Source organism: Gorilla gorilla, chromosome 11 (genome assembly GCF_029281585.2).
Source record: "Gorilla gorilla gorilla isolate KB3781 chromosome 11, NHGRI_mGorGor1-v2.1_pri, whole genome shotgun sequence".
Taxonomy (NCBI): domain Eukaryota; kingdom Metazoa; phylum Chordata; class Mammalia; order Primates; family Hominidae; genus Gorilla; species Gorilla gorilla.
In genome coordinates, this window is record NC_073235.2 from 40668879 (window position 1) to 40690131 (window position 21253).

The window sequence follows — 21253 nt, forward strand, 5'->3', positions numbered from 1 at the left end:
AATCATATGTATGTCTACATTTTTATATATAAATATTTGCTATATGTAATCTTTTTATGAGTCTGTTTTCCTGCTTGGACCATGACTGATGTACTGCTTTCTGTCAAGTCTCCATGCCAAAGTCTTAGCATCCATTTATACCTCCCATCGAATCAATTATGACTATGATGGTTATCAAATGGTGAGTTTTCTATATTCATAACTCCTTCAAAATGTATTGGTATTCTTTTGGAAGGAAGAACTATCATTTCTCCCTAATCTACTTGTCTCTTCATTCATTTATATAAAATAGACTTATGAATTGATATTTCAATGGGTCACAAACCATTATTCATTATTGATTTTGCTGCTCAGATGGTCTTTGTGTTGGCCAGCAGAAGTCCCCTCCAATCTAGTCCAATGTCTCGTTGGATATATCCCCTCATTTTTTGAATACTTCCTTCCTTTGTAACACAAATATATGTTTATGGATCTTTTTGTTAATTCTCTGATTTAGCCCCAGAATCAGCTATTTTTCCAAGGGACACTCTTTCTTTTAGTGGAGGATGGTATTCAGAAACCAAGCCAAAAATCTTGAACTTCCTGTTTTATCCCTATCTTTGATCTTCTCTTTTACAAACTATGTATTCGTTTTCAATTACCACACCACAAATCACTATAAACTTAGCATCTTAAAACAATGCAAATTTATTATCTCTCAGTTTCCACAGATCAGGAGTCAGGGCACTGGTTGGCACTCAGGGTGTCACAGGCTGTCATCAAAATTCCCACTGGGCTGCAATCTCAAGTGAGGCTTGGGGCCCTCCTCCAAGCTCCTTTAGATTTTTGGTAAAATTTGGATCTTTGTGATTGTAGGGCTGAGGTCCCTATTAACTGGGGTTATGCTCAGTATCTAGCGGCCATCCACCCTCAGGTCCTGGCCATGTGGCCCTCCTACAACATGGCCAGCAGAAAAATTTCCCTTCAGTGTGCTATGAAGAAATCTTACACAATAAATATACTGTAGTCATGAGAATAAGTATCCCATCATAGTCACAGGTCCTGTTCACACTCAAGGGCAGGAGATTATACAAGGCATGCATAATGTCAGGGGCAGGAATCTTAGAAGCCACTGTAGAATTGTGTCTAGCACAAACCATCAGCAATTTGTGGGGGTCTTACATCTGATACATGCCCAAATCCAGACTCTTCTCTGCATTTCTACGGCTAGCTTTCCAGCCCACACTACTTCCATCTCTCTTCTTTATTCTGATAGTTTCCCTATCTCTGTCCCTCCACTTTTGCTTCCCTATGCCGTCACCTAAAACTAACCAGAGTGATCATTAAAAACTACCTAAGACGATGCCTTTAACCTTCTTAAAATCTTCGACAATGTCCTATTGCATTCAAAACCAAATCCACAATTCTTCCCACAGCTTCCACATTTTCAGTCCCTACTGGCCTCTTATAATAACTTTGTTTTGCTCCCTGTGCAACAGCCACCATAGCCCATGTATTTTCCTATTTCTCAAATGAGCCAAAGTTGTTCCTTCCCTATACCTTTGCACATCCTCTGAAGTACTTGGTCCTTGCACTGAACAAATTTAGTTGGTTATTTGCATCTCAGTTCACATGTCACTTCTCTAGAAAAGTCTTTCTGACAGTGTAAAGTGACATCATTCACTTAGTCACTCTGAATTACATCAGCCTATTTGTTTTCTTCATAGTGCTTATCAGAAAGTATATTCTTTATCTGTTTACTTCTATATCATTTGCCTGTCCCAAGTAGAATGTTTGCTCCATGAGGCCAGAGACCATGTTTATTTTATTCACTGGTGTATTGCCAGTACCTAGTACAGTATTGTTTCATGCTAGACAGATGCTTAATAGATAGTGGTAGTGAATGGGTCTCATGAGACTTACGTACTACACAGAAAAATTAAAATTAGGGAAGATGTTACTTATAAGGACTAAAACTCTGAGGTCATTTTTGTAAGTGGAAAATTATACATGCATATATATGTATACACACATACTTTCTCTAAATTATTTGTCTAAAAGTAAAATATTTAAATATTTAAGAATAATATTAAATTATTCCACTTGATAATATTAAAATCCCCCTTGGACTCTGGAAGGAAAGCATCAATACAGAAAGAAATTTTGTCACCCCTTTTCTCATTGGTGGCCTGACATTTTTGCAACGAATATCTGGCAATCATTTCCTACAGTGAATTAATGTTCTGCTTCAGAAATTTAGCTTATCATCATTAGCAACAATAATAAAAATCCTAGCCAGGTGATCATCACGTGCCTGTAATCCCAGCTACTCAGGAAGCTGAGGTGGAAGGATCACTTAAGTCCAGGAGTTCAAGGCTATAGTGAAACATAATTGCATCACTGTACTCCATCCAGCCTGGCTGACACAGTGAGACCCCATCTCAAAAAAATAATAATAATTTTTAAAAATCTATATTCCAGAGACTCAATAGGTGGAAATCTCTTAATAGCTTTGAATTCTTTTGCCACCAGCAACAAATAAATCAAACCTCTCAGAAGGGATCCCTCTCTATCTTATTGCGACATCTCAGTAGAGGGGATACAGTGGGCTTGGTTGCTAGCTCCTGTGTGAGGTTACAGTCACAAGGGTCCTGCACCAAGAGGAAGGAATGTGGTTAATTCGCCTTGAATATGATCTTTGAGAGCTTTACCTGGGGTGGCTTCCCGTGATCCAAATCATTCTAGTATCCCCCAGGTATTTCCTTGCAGTCCTTCAGAACCTGACTGAAAACAATATTCATGATGACATTTTCTGTGCCCCGTTTGCAAACTTAAACTACTATATACAGTTTAAGAAATTTTAGAGCCACTGGCTAAAGGGCTAAAATGTAACAGGAATGCTTAGAAACTGTTTGTATGCTTGATTTGTTTTACAGTGTTTTTGGTCTTTAGTTTTGATTGGATTGTTTTACTGAAACATGAAGGGCATTTAGAAGGCAAGAAAGTGAATAGGATACATTTGCAACAATATGCCCTAAAGCAACATCTTAATGTCAGAAGTAAATTATAACAACTTACATTACTGATGACATACATTATAATTCAAAGCCAGAGGAACTACATCAAGGTTGTTCTCACTATGATATAAAAAGGTTTTCTTTGTATCTTTTGCAGCCAGACAAAGACCTTTATTGATGAAAATGGTATTAGCAAAAGGTAATAGAAGAAAATACGTATCTTCTGTAATGCATGAAACAGTTTTTTCTGAAGTTTCCCAATGATTTTGCATCAATTTCACTGAAAAATGTTTTTTATTTCGTAGACAATGTGGAATGGGTTTCTTCCAATGTTATATATGTTCCTCCCAAGATGTCAAGAGGAAGTATATCTAGAGTTTGACTTGATCCATTTCTGATGTATTCCATTGATAATAGCACAAGCAGTGATGACAGTTAAAGAATAATGCTTGTGACTATTACAACTGTTAGAAGACTATGTTATTTAGATATATTTGTTTACATAGTCTTTAGCCCCTTAAATGAAAAAAAAATTTTTGCATAGTCTTCCTGGTCATGTTTGTATTGACATTCAAATTTTTAAATATCTAATTCAGAGCCTGAGTTAGCTTTCAAAGTATTAGCAAAGTAGTTAATTTATAAAACTTTATTATTACTATAAACATATTAAAATGTTATGAGGCCACATGTTCAGACAAAAACCCTGGAGACATTACAGAATTATTGTTCGATGAAAACAGTAAACCATGCATTCTTTAGTTATAGAGTATGCCGAGTCTAACAACCATAGCTTTGATAGGTGTACGAACCCAATGAGATATTCTACATCAATTACATATATTTGGTAATTGCCAAATCTCTGTTATTGAGGGCACTTATTTTTCTTCTATGAGTGCGTGTGTATATGTGCATGCATGTTCATGATGCAGCTGAGTGACACCAGGGTATCAGGCACACCTAAAGTGCTGAGGGTTCAGTGAAGCATTTTAGCCAGGACAGATTCAACCATCCTCACGCAGCCTTGGCTTTAACTGAACACTATGGCTTGAAAGCTTAAGGAAAATCCATCACTTTTTTTTAATTTGATTGTACTAGCCCAACTGTCCCATCACTTTGCCAACTCCTGCTGGTATTCACAGAACCCAACAAAGAATCCTGGATTTCAGACCAGAAAGAAATTTGGAAATCATCTAGAACATTGGTGGCACCTATGGTGGTGCATCTTCAGGAGTGAACCAACCAATAATAACCATCTCCTCAAATATTATGAATTCATGTAATAATGACTGGATTATGCCTGTAGGTATGCTGGCATCATTGGTTTTCTGGAAAACTCAGAAAAGAGAATGTACTCTTTTATTTGTTTTTTTTCACTGATCTAAGGATATCTTTAGTTAAAGACTTCTTACCCTCACAGCAAGAGGATTGGAGAGATGAAGTTTGTTTATGTCTGTGATGACGTGCCTTTGACATTAAACAGACTCAGATCCATGCACGGGAATGATGTAGCAATTACATGACTGTTGAAAAGAAAATGTGTTGGTTGGGGCTTGTAGCTCATCTCATGAAATATCAGGATGAAGCAGCCTCTGAGTGCTTTGAAATGATATTAGGTCAGGCAGCATTATCTAAATGAAAAGGCCAGATTAGAGTCAGGAGGATGGGGTCTAGCAGAAAATGTATTAAGACCACCCAATATTTGTGGAACATCATTACCTTCACATATGTACTTTTAAGATAGAAAGGGCAGGTATTATTAAGCTACCTTTCTAATGAGGAACCTGAAGCCCATGCTTACTGACTTACGATAACATAGTCAATGAAAACTAACTTTCTTTAATCCAGTCTATCATTGATGGACATTTGGGTTAGTTCCAAGTCTTTGCTATTGTGAATAGTGCCACAGTAAACATACGTGTGCATGTGTCTTAATAGCAGCATGATTTATAATCGTTTGGGTGTATACCCAGCAATGGGATGGCTGGGTCAAATGGTATTTCCAGTTCTAGATCCTTGAGGAATCGCCACACTGTCTTCCACAATGGTTGAACCAATTTACAGTCCCAACAACAGTGTAAAAGTGTTGCTATTTCTCCACATCCTCTCCAGCACCTGTTGTTTCCTGACTTTTTAATGATCGCCATTCTAACTGGTGTGAGATGGTGTCTCATTGTGGTTTTGATTTGCATTTCTCTGATGGCCAGTGATGATGAGCATTTTTTCATGTGTCATTTGGCTGCATAATTGTCTTCTTTTGGGAAGTGTTGGTTCATATCCTTTGCCCACTTTTTGATGGGGTTGTTTGCTTTTTTCTTGTAAATTTGTTTGAGTTCATTGTAGATTCTGGATATTAGCCCTTTGTCAGATGAGTAGATTGCAAAAATTTTCTCCTATTCTGTAGGTTGCCTGTTCACTCTGATGGTAGTTTCTTTTGCTGTGCAGAAGCTCTTTAGTTTAATTAGATCCCATTTGTCAATTTTGGCTTTTGTTGCCATTGCTTTTGGTGTTTTAGACATGAAGTCCTTGTCCATGCCTATGTCCTGGATGGTATTGCCTAGGTTTTCCTCTAGGGTTTTTATGGTTTTAGGTCTAAAATTTAAGTCTTTAATCCACCTTGAATTAATTTTTGTATAAGGTGTAAGGAAGGGATCTAGTTTCAGCTTTCTACATATGGCTAGCCAGTTTTCCCAGCACCATTTGTTGAATAGGGAATCCTTTCCCCATTTCTTGTTTTTGTCAGGTTTGTCAAAGATCAGATAGTTGTAGATGTGTGGTATTATTTCTGAGGGCTCTGTTCTGTTCCATTGATCTATATCTGTTTTGGTACCAGTACCATGCTGTTTTGGTACCAGTACCATGCTGTTTTGGTTACTGTAGCCTTGTAGTATAGTTTGAAGTCAGGTAGCGCGATGCCTCCAGTGTTGTTCTTTTGGCTTAGGATTGTCTTGGCAATGCAGGCTCTTTTTTGGTTCCATATGAACTTTAAAGTAGTTTTTTCCAATTCTGTGAAGAAAGTCACTGGTAGTGGCACATATACACCATGGAATACTATGAAGCCATAAAAAAGGATGAGTTAATGTCCTTTGTAGGGACATGGATGAAGCTGGAAACCATCATTCTCAGCAAACTATCACAGGGACAAAAAACCAAACACCACACATTCTCACTCATAGGTGGGAATCGAACAATGAGAACACTTGGACACCGGAAGGGGAACATCACACACCAGGGCCTGTCATGGGGTGGGGGGAAGGGGGAGGGAAAGCATTAGGAGATATACCTAATGTAAATGAAGAGTTAATGGGTGCAGCACACCACCATGGCACATGTATACAAATGTAACAAACCTGCACATTGTGCACATGTACCCTAGAACTTAAAGTATAATAAAAAAAAATAATAAGTGAAATGGTAAAATTGAAAAAAAAGAAATGATATAAAACTAGATAAAAGTGTCTGCTTGTTACAATTCTATTGTAAATGGAATATATTTTCAGAACATTCATTTAAGCAAATATAACATAATTTTAATGTAAAAAAAAAAAGAAAACTAACTTCCCTACTATGTGCATAGCCTCACATGTTCTGTAGAAAATACATACTTCCTAAACTGGAGGCACTTGTGATGTAAGGCAGGGCACAACACTATCTGTTTGTAAGGGACTGTAAAATGATCTGGGCCAATGTCTCCAAGTGATTTATTAACCTACACACAGACATGGGATTTTGGGTTGTTGCAATGTTTTTCTTTACACTGAGCCACAATTGGGTTTGACATGAACATGCAGTTTGAGTATTATTATACACTCAATGCAATGACCTTATGCAATGACCAGGGACCAAGGCTTTTCTGCCAAAAGATTTGGACATCATTACTGGTTCTTCCTTAAAATCTGTGCTATAGGCAGCTACAGTCATCACTGTGATAAAACTTGCCATACTTGATTGTACAAGTATTTGCTATGGTTTGAATGTGTCCCCTAAATTATAAGTGTTGAAAACTGATCTCCAGTGTGACATTATGGAAAGATGGGGCCGCTAAGAGTTTATTGGATAATGAGGGCTCTGTCTCATGAATGGATTAGTGGGTTAATGAATTAATAGCTTATCCTGGAAATGGAACTGATGCATTTATAAGAAATGGAAGACCTGAGCAAGTATGCCCTCACTCTCAGCCTTCTCACTATGTGATGCTCTTGCTACCCTGGGACTCTGTAGAGAGACCCCACCAGAAAGAAGGCCCTCACCAGAAGCCAATCCATGCCCTTGGATTTCCCAGCCTCCAGAATTGCAAGAAATACAACTCTTTTCTTTATTAATTACCCTGTTTCAGGTATTCTGTTATAAGCAAAACAAAATGACTGTTATAAGACAGTATTGAATGAGGTCATGAAACTGAAATTGATTTATTAGTTCTAGCATTCTAGATGGATACTTGTAATTATTGTAATTATTTTAAAGCTGAAATCATCAAGAAAAAAGATGATAATGAAATTCCAAACTAGAATTTTTGGCTATTTTAACATTTTGCAGGCTTGTAATTCCCTATAATCAATAAAGCGAGTGAGACTGGTCTCTTCATCAGTATTTATGATGAAATTCTTAAAATCCATGTGGAAATACCAATTGTGTCTTAAATAAGAAGAAATACCTATTATTTTTATGTGACATGATGTTTCCTATATGACCTCAGTTTTTCTCTGTTCATTAAAAGTTTATCTTACTGCCATTAAAGCCTGCCACCCCCCAAACCAAAAGGATGAAAATTAAATTTTAAAATTATTTTACCTATAACACTGAATTTCTTCATAATCATTCAAAGAAACTAATCAAATTGGGTTTTATTCAGAATATTGTTATAAAAGATTAAATGGCAGTAAAGAAAATTTGCTTTTCTATTGTAACTAATACAGGATCTAATTACAGGATCTAATTATACTTTAGATTAAAAAGTTTGCAGGTTGATTCTATAACTGAGCTTTTTTTCAGTTTTACCCAAGAAAGAAAAATAATGCATTATGTTTGCATAACACCTTATAAAGTATGATGCAGTTTTATGTGTTATTTGATCTCTGCATAATAACTCTGGGAAGGTGAAGAACAGGCATAGAAGTGGATGTTTCAGCTAAGAAAGCTCAAGAGGTTTGCCCCGGGCTGCACTCTTTTCAAGCAAGTAACAGGGCTTCTTCTTAAGCCAAGCACTTCTGACCTCAAAGTCTATGTTCTTCATCTCACAGCATGATCAGTGTCTCTCACACATCATGTTCGTGCCATGGTACCTGTGATTTTCCTTGTTTGGAAGACTTTGTCTGGGAATTGGGTTTTTATTACACTGTTTTGATTATACTGTAGGTCACTTGTTCTCTCTGTAATTTCACTGACTCAAATTGTAAAATGTCTGGTGCCACACTGGCTCTAGAAATATCAGTAGCTGTATCATTCAAAACCAGTGAAATAAAAGTATGTTTCTGTTTGAAACACATAAAAAGCAAAAGATAGTCTTCTTGCTGAAGAATTGTTTGCTATGTGTAATCTAATCAGAAAATAACTATACCTTAAATTTAATGAGGAACAATTTTTTAATTCTTCTCATTTTTGTTTATAAATGTTAAAACGTACCACATGACTATTTTCTGCTAAGCTATTAAGGACTTGGAACTTCTGCTTTCTTCTGTGCTAATACAGACCAACATATTATAATTGATGTCCTTAGCCACTCATCTGAAAAGGTCATGATATTTTCATGAATTCATCTCTAAGTCTTTGACTTCCTTTGCTAGAACCTGCACGCCTTCCCACCTCCTCAAACCAAAAAAACAAAACAAAACAAAACAAAAAAACCACAAAACTAGCCAGTGAATGTTCTGGTATATTCTGGTATATAAAGTTTTGTGTTTTTTCTTCCTATCTCTTGTCATTAACTTCTATATCAGTAATAATCAAATATATTTGTATTCTGGAAACTGTTTCTCTCTGTGTGTATGCAACAAATTCTGTTGAGAATGAACAAGAATTAAGTTTAATAATAAAGAATCTTATAAAGTGCTTTATTTCCATTTATCTGGGCATAGCTGTGGCTCTTTCTTGGGGAGGCAGGTGAAAGTGAAGGGTTTTTAAAGGGGTCTGATAGAGAATGTGAAGTTGATTCATTTAGCCAGATTAGGGTCTACTCATAGCTTTCATCAACTTTCTGGTAGACATCTCCATGTGCATAGGAGATGTCATTTTTTGTCCTAGTTTTTTTTTTAACTATTTAATCTTAAGGAAAGGACCAATGTATTCTGAAAAAAATGTTATGGATAATGAAATATAGAGTTACTAATAGGTTTGTACTATTTGGGGTGATGGGCACGGTTTCCTACTCATGTTCCAAGGACTTTGAAAGGAGCAGAGTCTGTTTCTATATGGCAATAAAGTCATCATGTCCAAGTGGTTGATTTTCCATTTTATTTTAAATACTCCTTCTAGGTCTTTCCACATGAAGAAAGCTTATTTGATGGAAATACTTAACAAGTTATTTACATTGTTAATGGGTTGCTGATAAATTTTATTATCAAAATCAGACTCAGAAGCAATGCTACAATGATCAAGATTATGACCAATTTTTATTTAAAGTTACTATAAAGTGTATTATTCTGAACATTTACTACTACATTCCATGGCACATAGTATAATTAATTAATTGCTACATGTATTGTTTACAAAGAACTTCCTTATATGTGTTTCAGTTAATAGTCATAACAAGCCAAGAAAACTTGTGGCACAAAGTTGAATGAACAGTGTGATGGGAATATCACCTGAACCCACGTTAGCTGTGCTTAGCTGTACTTATTTACATGCCTTTGTCTAGCTGTGTTATTATAGATCAGATATTGATTGTAGTATGTTTATTCATATATTTATTCATTTGAGTGAATATCCATTATGAAAACAAGATTTTCCCCTCTGAAATCTCTAGTTTGATCCAACACATGCAATGTGATTATGTGGATATACTCAGGACATAGTATCATTCAAAACCAGTGAAATATAAGGAGCCAAATCATCAGGTGTATTGAAGAGGACCCTCTTTCACTGTAGGAAGACCCTAACCTACTGTGACTGGCCGTTGCAAAAATCAAACACAAATCTTCCAAATTTTGAAAAGCTGGTCCAGATTGGAAAAATACACCTTTAAAGTTGTATAAGCTGTATTTGCCCAATTCTACCAAACTACTCTCCCTTAGAACCTACCAGTTACAGCATTCTTGAATTTGCAGTTGAGTGGCAAAAAAAATATTATCTTAAAAGGCAAGTAAAGATTATTTCCTCATGAAACTCTACTTTCAGTCGACTTAAAGTGAGCCCTTCTCATCCATTTCCAATTAGGTTGGTGCAAAAGTATATGCGGTTTTTGCCATTACTTTTAATTACTAATTACTTATTGAGCCATAAGGGCCAGACATAAAAGTCAACCTCTGAAATACACATTCTTGTCTACTTTGGGGAAAACGTGAGTACATATCACGTAGACAGTATCTGTGTACATGTGTTTATTAAAATGACCAAAAAATGTATTAAATTTTACAAAAGGAGTGCACATACATAATTTTAGAAAGGAAATTGTACTCTTAGGTTTTCATTAAGAGTGCGCAGTATCTTCTTTTTCCCCAATCCTGCTCCCCAAAGACTGCTGTTTTTCACCCTAGATGTGTTTTCTGCTATTTATATGTTTCTGCTAAAATATAATCATTAAATTGAAATTCTTTATTTTGTTAATTTTAGAATCTATTTTTACAGCTTTATTTATTTATTTATTTGAGACAGAATCTCTCTCTGTTGCCCAGGCTGGAGTGCAGAAGCACGACCTCGGCTCACTGCAACTTCCGCCTCCTGGATTCAAGTGATTCTCATGTCTCAGCCTCCAGAGTATCTAGGATTACAGCCATGAGTTACCATGTATGGCTAATTTTTTTGTATTTTTGGTAGAAATGGGGTTTTGCCATGTTTGCCAGGCTAGTCCAACTCCTGGCCTCAAGTGATCCACCTGCCTTGGCCTCCCACAATGCTGGGATTCCAGGCATGAGCCACCACACCTGGCCTATTTTTGCAGCTTTATTAAGGTATAATTAAATACATGATAAGCCACACATATTTAAAGTTTATAATTTAATACATTTTGACATATATATATACACACATACATATACCCATAAAATAATCACCTCAGTGAAGATAATGAACATTCCCATCATCCCCAAAGGCTTTTTCATGCCTCTTTGAAACCCAGTCTTTCCTCCATACCTCCCTTATTCCCAGACCCATGTAACCATTGGTCTACTTTCTATCACTAAACGTTAGTTTATTCTTCCTAGAGATTTCTATAAATTGAATCATATTGTATGTAAGTTTGTTCAATATTTTTTCATTCAGTATAATATTTTGATATCCATTCAGGTTGAGCATAAATCAACAGTTTATTGATTTTTGACTATTATTCCATTATAAGGATATATCACTATTTAATTTATCCATTCAACTATTTGTTGATGGGCATTTAGCTATTAAAAAGTAAGCTAGGGCCAGGTGCAGTGGCTCACACCTCTAATCCTGACACACTGGGAAACCAAGACAGGAAGATGGCTTGAGGCCAGGAATTTGAGAACAGCCTGGGCAAGAAAGCAAGAGCCTGTCTCTACAAAAAATTTAAAAAGGAAAAATAGCTGGTCATGGTGGCATGCACCTATGGTAGCTACTCAAGAGGCTGAAGTGGGAGGATCACTTGAGCCTGGGATTTTGAGGCTGTAGTGAGCTATTGTCGGGCCACTGCACTCCAGCCTGGGTAACAGAGCAAGACTCCATATCAAAAAAAAAAAAGAAAAAGAAAAAAAAGTAAGCTGCTATGAGCAGTTGTTTGATATTATATTTTGGCTTCTTACTTGGTAGCTAAGGCTTTAACTCTCTTGCACAATTATCCTTGTTCATTGTTTTCTCTCCCCAACAAAGTTCAATTGTATTTCACATTTTGGACTTATATCAATATTCAGTATGTATATTATTTTTACAAAGCAGTATTGTTTATTGCTGAGCCAAACAGTGGGAAATACTAATTTTACTTTCTGATAAAACTTTTCTTAATAAGTTGCCTTACTTTTCTCCCTATTGTTACTCTTATATTGACCTATAATTACTTTTGACCATCCGTCAGCCCCTCAATACCGTTTTGCAAATTGTAGAATGTACAGGATAATCAGTCATTTCGATTTCATTAATGAGTGCACCCTTCTTGGAGCTTTGACTCCCCTGTCCACACTGAATGCTTGCTCTCCTGGGCAACTGCATAGCTGCATTCCCATTGCTCTTGTTCTGAGAATTTCCTTCATTGCCCTCCTGTGTCAGGACCCACTATCTCATGTCTTTCTCTTTGGTTTTATTTTGGTGAGACACAACCCCCAGTATATTCTTGACCTAGTGCATGAAGAAGAGGGTAAAAAGAAATACATACATACGTGTGTGTGTGTGTGTGTGTATGTGTGTATGCATATATACACACATATGTATATAGTACACATCTGAAAATTCTTTCATCCAGTTTGGCTGGGGGAGAAATTGGTGGTTGAAAATTATTTTTGCTCAACATTGTAAGAATATTGTTTATTGTTTCCTAATTTCCAATGTTAGTGAGATGATCAACACCACTTCATATTCTTTATTTTGTGTGTGACCAATTTTTTCCATCTAGAATATTTTTAGCATCTATTCCTTATCCTTCATGTTCCAAAATTTTGCAGTGATTTACATTGCTAGACTCATCTTTTTGAGAATCCCTTTAATCAACAGAATTATTTTTTTCTGTCTATAAAATTATCTGATATTATTTCTTTGATAATTGCTCTGCCCACTCCCCACACTCAAACTCCCCTGAAAACAAAACAAAACAAAAAAACTCTGCCCTTTTTCTTTTTCCTCTCTTTTGGAACTTCTATTGGCAGTATATTAGGTCATTAATGACCTTGTGAAATTGCTGCTATTTCATCATTTGATCTACAAAAATGGTAGTTTCATATGATTCAACTTAACATATCTATCCATAAATGTAGCCATACATATTTTTTTCTTCTCTGCATTGTCTCTGTTTTCTCTAAGTTTTCTCTTAGCATTTATTGACTTTCAGCTCTACCTTTGATCCTAGAGTCTCTCCTAAATGTCTGCTGATCCTAGACTAAATGTCTACATTAAATAATGAAGCACCTACAAGCCAAGTGTACACTGTGTGTGCTTAGCAGCGACTTGTGGATGGGTGAGCTTCCACGTAGGGAGTCGATATGTGAACGCAACTATTTCATTGGTAAAATTCTAAATTTTAGTGTCAGTTAACATTTTCTCTGACACTGTACAAAGAAGGATCTTTTAGTCTCTGCCCTCAGTTTATAGGCCTGGCTGCTGGTCCTCTGAAAAAGAGGATGAGATCTTGACATTTTGCATGCATATTTTTGCTTAGGTCCCCTGTTTTAAATCTAGCTCTATTCTCTGTTTTCCATTGTGTCCGGTGTTCCCAAATCCAAAGGCTGATTTATTCAATGTATGCAAAGAGTCAATCCCTAGTCTCTTGGAAGAGGTGGTCACTGGGCTATCTGGGAGTAGAACTAGGATCCTGAAGGCCCAAATGTCCCCTGTGTGGCCTTTCACCCTGAGGTGAGCCATCTCTAGGTCTGTTGTAGGTGTTTACTGAACTCAAAAGAGTATCTTGGCAAGAGTTTCTTCCTAGGACCCTAGGACAGATCTCTGCATGATAATAGGATAATAGGGATCTTCTGCTTTGTGAATTTCTTGCACATGAAGCTGTTTTCCGACAATTCCAATGTACTTGTGTGGGAGAGATGCAGAGACCCTGACAGCTGGGTACTCCCTTGTATCTCTGTTTTGGAATTAGCTTGGGAATGATTTGCTAGTACCAATGGAAAAAAAAGAATCTTGAACCAAGTCTGAGTTGTCATTCTCACAAATCTTCAAAGACAGGCTGACCCTTCTTTGGTCTGACTCTTGATCACTCCATTTTCAGCTCCATACTTCAGTCGCTCATTTTGGAGTACTCGAAACAATTTCTGAGACCATCTGTCATTGCCATTTTCTGAGGCCCTGTGGTTGACTACATATTGGTATCCATCTCTGCAGGCATGTAAGATTTAGGTTCTTCTCTTCACTTTCAGTCATTATAAATTTTATTAGCATTTCTTCTTAATTAATTGTTTTCTCCACTTCTGGTCACTTGACTGCTACAGATTTATAACTTTTTCTTTTCTTTACACTTATTGTGGTAGGATTTGAAGTGGAGGCAAATATAAATGCATGTATCCTCTGCCACATTTATCTAGTGGCCTTAGATCTTACACTTTAAAAATGTTTTTAATTAAAGTGTTATATACATACAATAAAATTTACCCACCCTAAGTGCACAATTTAATAACATCTTAAGACCTTCGATGTTTCAAATATCCTACTCATTAGTCAAATGCAGACCCATCATAATTACATATGTCTTTTTCTACCTTAATCTCACACAGATAAATATATGCATTCTTCCTGGTGAGAGTGGCAGAGGAGTTATATGCCCTTACCACTCAAAAGAAAACAATTGTAGATATTTTTTGGGCACAGATCTGAATGAAAATAAGTGGGAAACCAGTGTGCTTGACAATATAGTTAACTATGTTGGCCAATATCAGAGCTATTTTTTGTGGATAAGCAACCATGCCAAAAACCAGAATATACTATAACATACTACTCAATAATTTTTAATTGGCTACTATCATTTCTCAAAAAGTAAGAAACAAGGGGAAAGTAAATCTACTAGTTTTCCTGAAGCAAGAGGAGAGGAAAACGAGAAAATTGAGATTTGACCAACTGATTTCTGCCCAAAGTGGTAAAAATGACTGTGTAAAAACATCAGAGAGGCTAAATATTTGTGGCAGACGCTCTTTTAATGGCTGCTGATAAAGCATGAAAATCACTTTGAGAGCATCTGATACATTTCTTACAAATACCCACTGCTCTCTTTGTAAATATTGGGGGAGAGAAGTATACAATATATCTTTCCAAATTTCTAAACATATGTGTTTTAATATTCTTAATTTTAAAGTGTACAGAGATACAAATATCTTGTATTTATCTTCAGCAAACAAGTCTTTATCTGCTAGTTGGAACTACAAACTCAAATGCCTACAGAAGCCAGGCTGGCATATAAACATGGATGTAAGTAAATAGGGAGTGTTGAATTGCAGAATGGCATAGCCTCCTAAAGGCACTCAAATTTAAAATATGTTAAAGATGTATAAATAAAAAGAGACAAAAAATTAAAAACAGTTGAGTTTAAAAACAGAAAATTAAATAAATGAAGTAAATCCAACTTTTAGGGCCTTGTTGACTGCCGGCCACCAGTTTAACTTCTAGTTTAGGAAATGGTGGGTGAGTTGCTCCCAGCTCAAAGGAGCAGCAGATTATGTTCGCCATCTAATTCTCAACTAAACATTTACTTAACTTTCTCATGTAGGCTGGGTGCGTGGCTTATGCCTGTAATTCCAGCACTTTGGGAGGCTGAGGTGGGAGGATTGCTTGAGGCCAGGAATTTGAGACTAGACTGGGCAACACAGTGAGACCCCCATCTCTCCAAAAAAAATTTATTAAAAAGTATCCAAGCATGGTGGCACATGTCTGTAATCACAACTGCTCAGGAGGCTGTGGCAGGAGTGTCACTTGCTCCCAGGAGTTCAAGGCTGCAGTGAGCTAGGATTGTAGTACTGTACTCCAGCCAAGGTGACAGATCGAGACTCTGTCTCTTGAAAACAAAACAAAACCCTCCTATTCAATCCTAGTCTGGCTTTGATTCCTTGCTCAGAATATGTTTCTCCCCTTTCCTGCTTCTCTAGTGTTCACTCTTACGCCTGTATGTCCTTCTTCTTTCTTCTTCCCCCTTACCTTGCCCTTCCTCAACTCACCAAAGTGGAATGGAATGAAGAGTTTTGTGCTTACTTATTCCTATAAGGGTTGCATCAAGTTGAATATCCCAATGGGCTCATCTCCCTTGTTAGAAACCTCTGAAGGGTTTTCCTTACCTGTAGTCCAAAGCCCATACTGCTCAGCCTGCTGCTCAAGCCCTTCCACTGATCCAGGCTTGCTTTGCCAGACTTTCCTCCCAGGACAGCAGTTCTTCCAGTGTCCCAGATCCACAAGACCACCTCAGCCAGCCAGCACACCACGCAGACTGCTTACTCTCCACCAGTCATCCTTGTTCCTTCATTTTGCCTGGAACATATCTTGAATATTGAAGGTGCTTAATAAGCATGAGGTGAATTTGAATTTTCTTATCAGTTTGAAAGCAAATGAGTTGAATTATTATTATTTCTCAATTTACTATTTTAAAGCCAATTAAATTAAATCACATTTTGTTTAAGGTTCATTTTTTTTCCTCCTTAACAACATCAAAATAAAGACTTTTTAAAAAGTATGAAAGGCAGCCTTGTCTGCATTTCCATTTCCTGTGGCTTTATCAGTCTGATTAGACAGATGGCACTAGGTGTTTGATTCTGGCACGAGGTTAATGGGCATGGATAAGAAGCAAGAGGTGAAATAGACCTCCAACTTCAGAAATTGTTGACTAGTAGACCGTAGTTCACTTTCACTGCTAAGAGCATTTGCTGCCAATGTTTTAATCATTCTGGGCTCTTCTCCACTACATGAATTTGCTATATAAATTTTTATTTTTTCATTCACATAGTACACCCTTTCTTTGCCCAGTTCTCTGAATAGAATCTTGCAAAGATAGTAAACAGACATTTCTTAGCCATTTACAAAGGGCTTTTTTTGGTCTAAGAAGTCTACAATTTAGACACTAATGAAATATGAAATATGTCACATTATACTTTGAAAATGACTTCAGTCAATGTCAAATATGTCAAATGAGTGTTCAGGGAATTTCAAGGATCTTACCCAAATTTTATGTCTACTTTATAGAATCTCTTTTCTGCACTTATATGTCCTGATGTTTTTATAGACATTAATATCAAAAGAACAATTTAGATTGTTTAAAAAAATCTAAAGTCTGATTTATCTTTGAGACATACTTCAGAACACAAACCAATTTTGCTATGGTAATATCATGTCAATATTTTTGACAGAAGACAAATGTTGTTATTATTTCACCATTTCTTACCTTTGTAAAAGTTTAGAATTTTACAAAATGACTCTTCTTTACATGGCAAAACAGTAATTTGATGAAAATAAAAAAAGTTGCAATTTTTATGTCTGGTGGCAATGATGAATCATCCAGGTATGTTGGGTTATAAATGGGGCACAAACCATATTGACATTTTTTAAAAGTAAATACAATTTTAACGGAGAAATGTATCTTTTCACCAAAATCACAGACAACATTGTTTTTAGAAAAGCTTACTTTGACTTGTTCCACTTCTCATTTGATTGGATATTCTCCATGATAGAAGATTGAAAGTAGGACTATCTTAAAGGCATCAGTCTCTATCCAGTAGTTCATTGTCTGTAATATAAAATAAATAGTGGGGGAATTAGCACCTAGAAAAATTGTGAAAGAGATAAGACTATGCTTCAGGCCGTCTATCTTTTCTTTTCTAAGCTCTTTTCTATAACTCCTTTCCTATTATCCACCCCCATCACTCACACAGAGTCACTCAGTGTTCTTACACTGTTTTAGCCCTTTCATAGAGGAAATCTGATATATTCTTTCAGGACAGGTACTTAGAAATTTTATGTGCTGCAATGATAAGGAGATTCAAACTTAATAAAAAAGCCTAAGAAGAAAGACAATGAAGACAATGCACAGCTCAGTAATTGTAAAATTCCGAGATATAATTTGGGGTGAACCTTCCAGCACTTTAATCTCAAAATATAAATGACAGGTCTTTCATGGAGGCAGTATGTTCGTGAACTTTATTGGGGAACAATAGAATTCGGTTCATATTTTATGTGTGATCTGGAGCTTGGGATCAGAAAATGTGGCCCAGCTTTGGTGTTCTGAGTCTTTTCGTCGGAGTACTCGCAGTATTTATTCCCTTTTTCCAAAAGAGTATTTCACCTACTAGTTCTGCCCCACCTCTTTCTACAAACCCATTTCTAGTGCAATCTATTTCATTATCTTCAAAGGACAGGAGCATATCTTGTGGAATTTTTCTTATCTCTATATAAGCAGTTTTCCAAAATAACTAACCCATTCAACTTCCTCTGTAAAACAAAAAGATTCCCATGGAACACTTAACTCCTTAGTTAATCCCTAGAATGATCACAAAAGTATTTTCCCATTTATTTAGTTATTTGTTCCAAAACCTTTTGTTCTATTTGAAATTGTTATTGTAATTAAGTAATTTAATTAGGTAATATATTATTTTAAAAGAATAAAATAAAATAGTATGCAAATATGAAAGTTTAAAAAAGGGGTTCATTGTGCCTATAAAAATAAATCAAATGTTTTGCAAAGACTCAGTAACTATTAGTCAGAAAAAAAATTGCATTGGAATAAAGAAGGGTAAAAGTAATTCACAAAAAGTAAAAGATTTCTCGACCTGGATTGCTTTGCAAAATTTTTAAGATTTTGTTTGTTTGTTTCATTGTAAAGAAGTAAAACAGAAAATTTGGACAACTCATTATGGATGTGGTTTATATGAGAAACAGAATTATAATCATGGACCCAGAGTCAAAGACAAGTCCTTTGTCAAATAATTGCCATAAGAATGTGCATTTATATGCCTAATATTTAGAATTGCTTAAAGTAAGTTTGCGACTTCTTATGAGCCCAATTTAATATTCTATTATTACTGTTATTATTATTAAATGATCAGCTACTGATGCAATCACCCTGAGAAGCAGGCTTCTACAGAATGTCAGTGGAGGAGCTCCTTTGGCTGGCAAACTGACATCATGTGAAATCAGAGCATATGCTATGAAGCTGGGAGTGGAAAAAAAAGCTACTGATCTAAGAAAAAAATCCACCCTTTCTGGCTATTTCTTATATACAGTACTAATATTTTTAGAGACAACACAATACATAAATACCTCTATGAAAGAGAATATACAAAGTGATGGGTGATCGAGATCAAGTTTCATAAGTGGGGAGAGGAGAAAAAGCAGACAGCTGTCTGTGGTTTCTGTAGAAGTGGTGTCTCAATGGGTGTGTAACAAGTAAGAATTCAGAATGAGGGTTGGTTTATCTATATTGTGGTTGAGTTGAATCTCCAATACCTAATCAATGAAGTCAAGGATAGGCAGGATTTATGTTGCATTCACTGAGGGTCAGGTCATGTAATATGTGCCTGGGAGACACAGCAACAGGCAGCACTGGAGGAAACAGGCTCCCACCATGGTCAGGTTTCTCCTTCCCTCATTAGCTGTCATGAATGCAAAGGGGAGAATTAACATTTTATTCAAGAAGGACTTCATTGAACCTGAGACCATCACTAAAGCCATTGCTATAGTCTGAATGTTTGTATCCCCCCAAAATTTATATGTTGAAATCCTAACCTCCAAGGTGATAGTATTTGGAGGCATGAACTTTTGGGAAGTGATGAGGCCATGAGTGTGGAGCCCTCAGGAATGGGATTAGTGACCCTGTGAAAGAGACCACATAGAGCTAGTACCCTTTTCTACCATGTGAGGACACAGCAAGAAGGCACCGTCTATGAACCAGAAATCGGGCCCTCTCCAGACACCAAATCTTAGACTTCCCAGCTCCAGAACCGAAATAATAAATTTCTGTTGTTTGTAATACCAAGTCTATGCTATTTTGTTATAACAGCTCAGAGTAAGACAGCCATCTACTACTTCAAATACGTAACTTCTTTTGTTTGATTGTTTTCTCATTTCTCTTCCAACTAAAATCTAACCTCCATGGGCAAGAAACATATTTCTTATGCCTAGAAAAAAGCCTAAAATATTGATAATATTCAATAAATGTTTATTGAATCATGATTTTGATTTTTTTTCCACCTTATTAACCTACCCTGCCCTTGTTTTCTCTTCCACCTGTCTTTTAGTTCTGACAACAATCCTCAGATCTCTCTATGGTCAATAAAGACAGTCAGAATTAAAGGCTTTTATCACTCCCCAAGATTATGATTTTTGTTATTTATTTCACAAATAGCACTGTTAAAACTTCAGACAAATTAAGTTTAGCCGAGTTTAATTGAGCAAGAAAAAACAAACAATAACAAAAAAATGATTCGTGAATCAGAATTAGAGTAGAATCAGAGAGACTCCAGGCATGCCTCCTCGTCAAAACAAACTTATAGACAAAAAAAAGGAAAATGACGTACAGAAATCGGAAGTGAGTTACAGAAACAGCAGGATTGGTTACAGGTTGGTATTTGCCTTATTTGAACACAGTTTGAGCATTCAGCAGTGTATGAGTGATTGAAGTATGACTTCTGGGATTGGCCAAGACTCAGCGATTGTTACAGATGCATATTCCTAAATTAGGTTACCATTGATCCACAAGGACTCAAATATAGAAGTACGGAGTCTTTCTAAGGCCATATTTAGTTTGCTTTAACAACACTCTGCACGGTGTTAAAAATTATTTTGAGGATCCTTGAATGGAAGGCAATGAGAGGGTAGATATGTTAGGCCTCTATGTTAGGCCAAGTTTCCCAGAAGCGGATGCTTAGACAAGGATTTGTACACAAATGATTTATTAGAAGAATGGTGCCAGTAGAAACAGGTAAGGCAGTGGGAAATGTTGGATCAGGAGAAGTGCTACCCTAACCTCAGCCTGATCTCATGGGGAGCTCTAGAGATTAAAGACTACAGAGGGCTTCCCCCTCCTCCTTCCTGCCAGGGCAAGGAATCAGATTTTTGTACCCTGTCTTCTGTCAGCCAATAGCTACAGACCTCCCCAGATGCTACGTAAATTCTAAGATGCTTCCAGGAAAGTGGCACTAAGAGTCCAAGTCCAAGTCCTCTGAGGAATGTTGCTGGAGTAAGTGTTGCTGGAGTAAGCTGTAACAGCTAACACGTAGAGGCTGCTGTATGGACACACAAAACCAGCAAGAGGGATCCAGAGGAACTGACAAAAACATGAACATCTCTTAATGCCAAAAGCTATACTGAACAAAAGACTCACTTGTCACCTTCTCGTCTGGTTAGTGAAGGCACATACACGGCTATACAGCATTCTTCAGGGTTCCACCTGATACTTTCGTTCCTGTGTAGAGTTCTCCCGGTGACTCACACTGACCAAATGCTTTCACTATGAGCTC

General features: G+C 36.6%; 1 long non-coding RNA gene across 1 annotated transcript in view; it reads right to left on the bottom strand.

Annotated features, from left to right (window-relative positions):
- LOC129532063 (uncharacterized) overlaps positions 1 to 21253 on the bottom strand; it is a 431493-nt gene that overhangs the window by 65307 nt on the left and 344933 nt on the right. The window contains exons 6-7 of the long non-coding RNA XR_010129563.1: positions 17425 to 17526; positions 16088 to 16288 (exon numbers count right to left, since the gene is read on the bottom strand). This is a non-coding gene — a long non-coding RNA (uncharacterized lncRNA). The remainder of the gene's footprint in view (positions 1 to 16087; positions 16289 to 17424; positions 17527 to 21253) is intronic.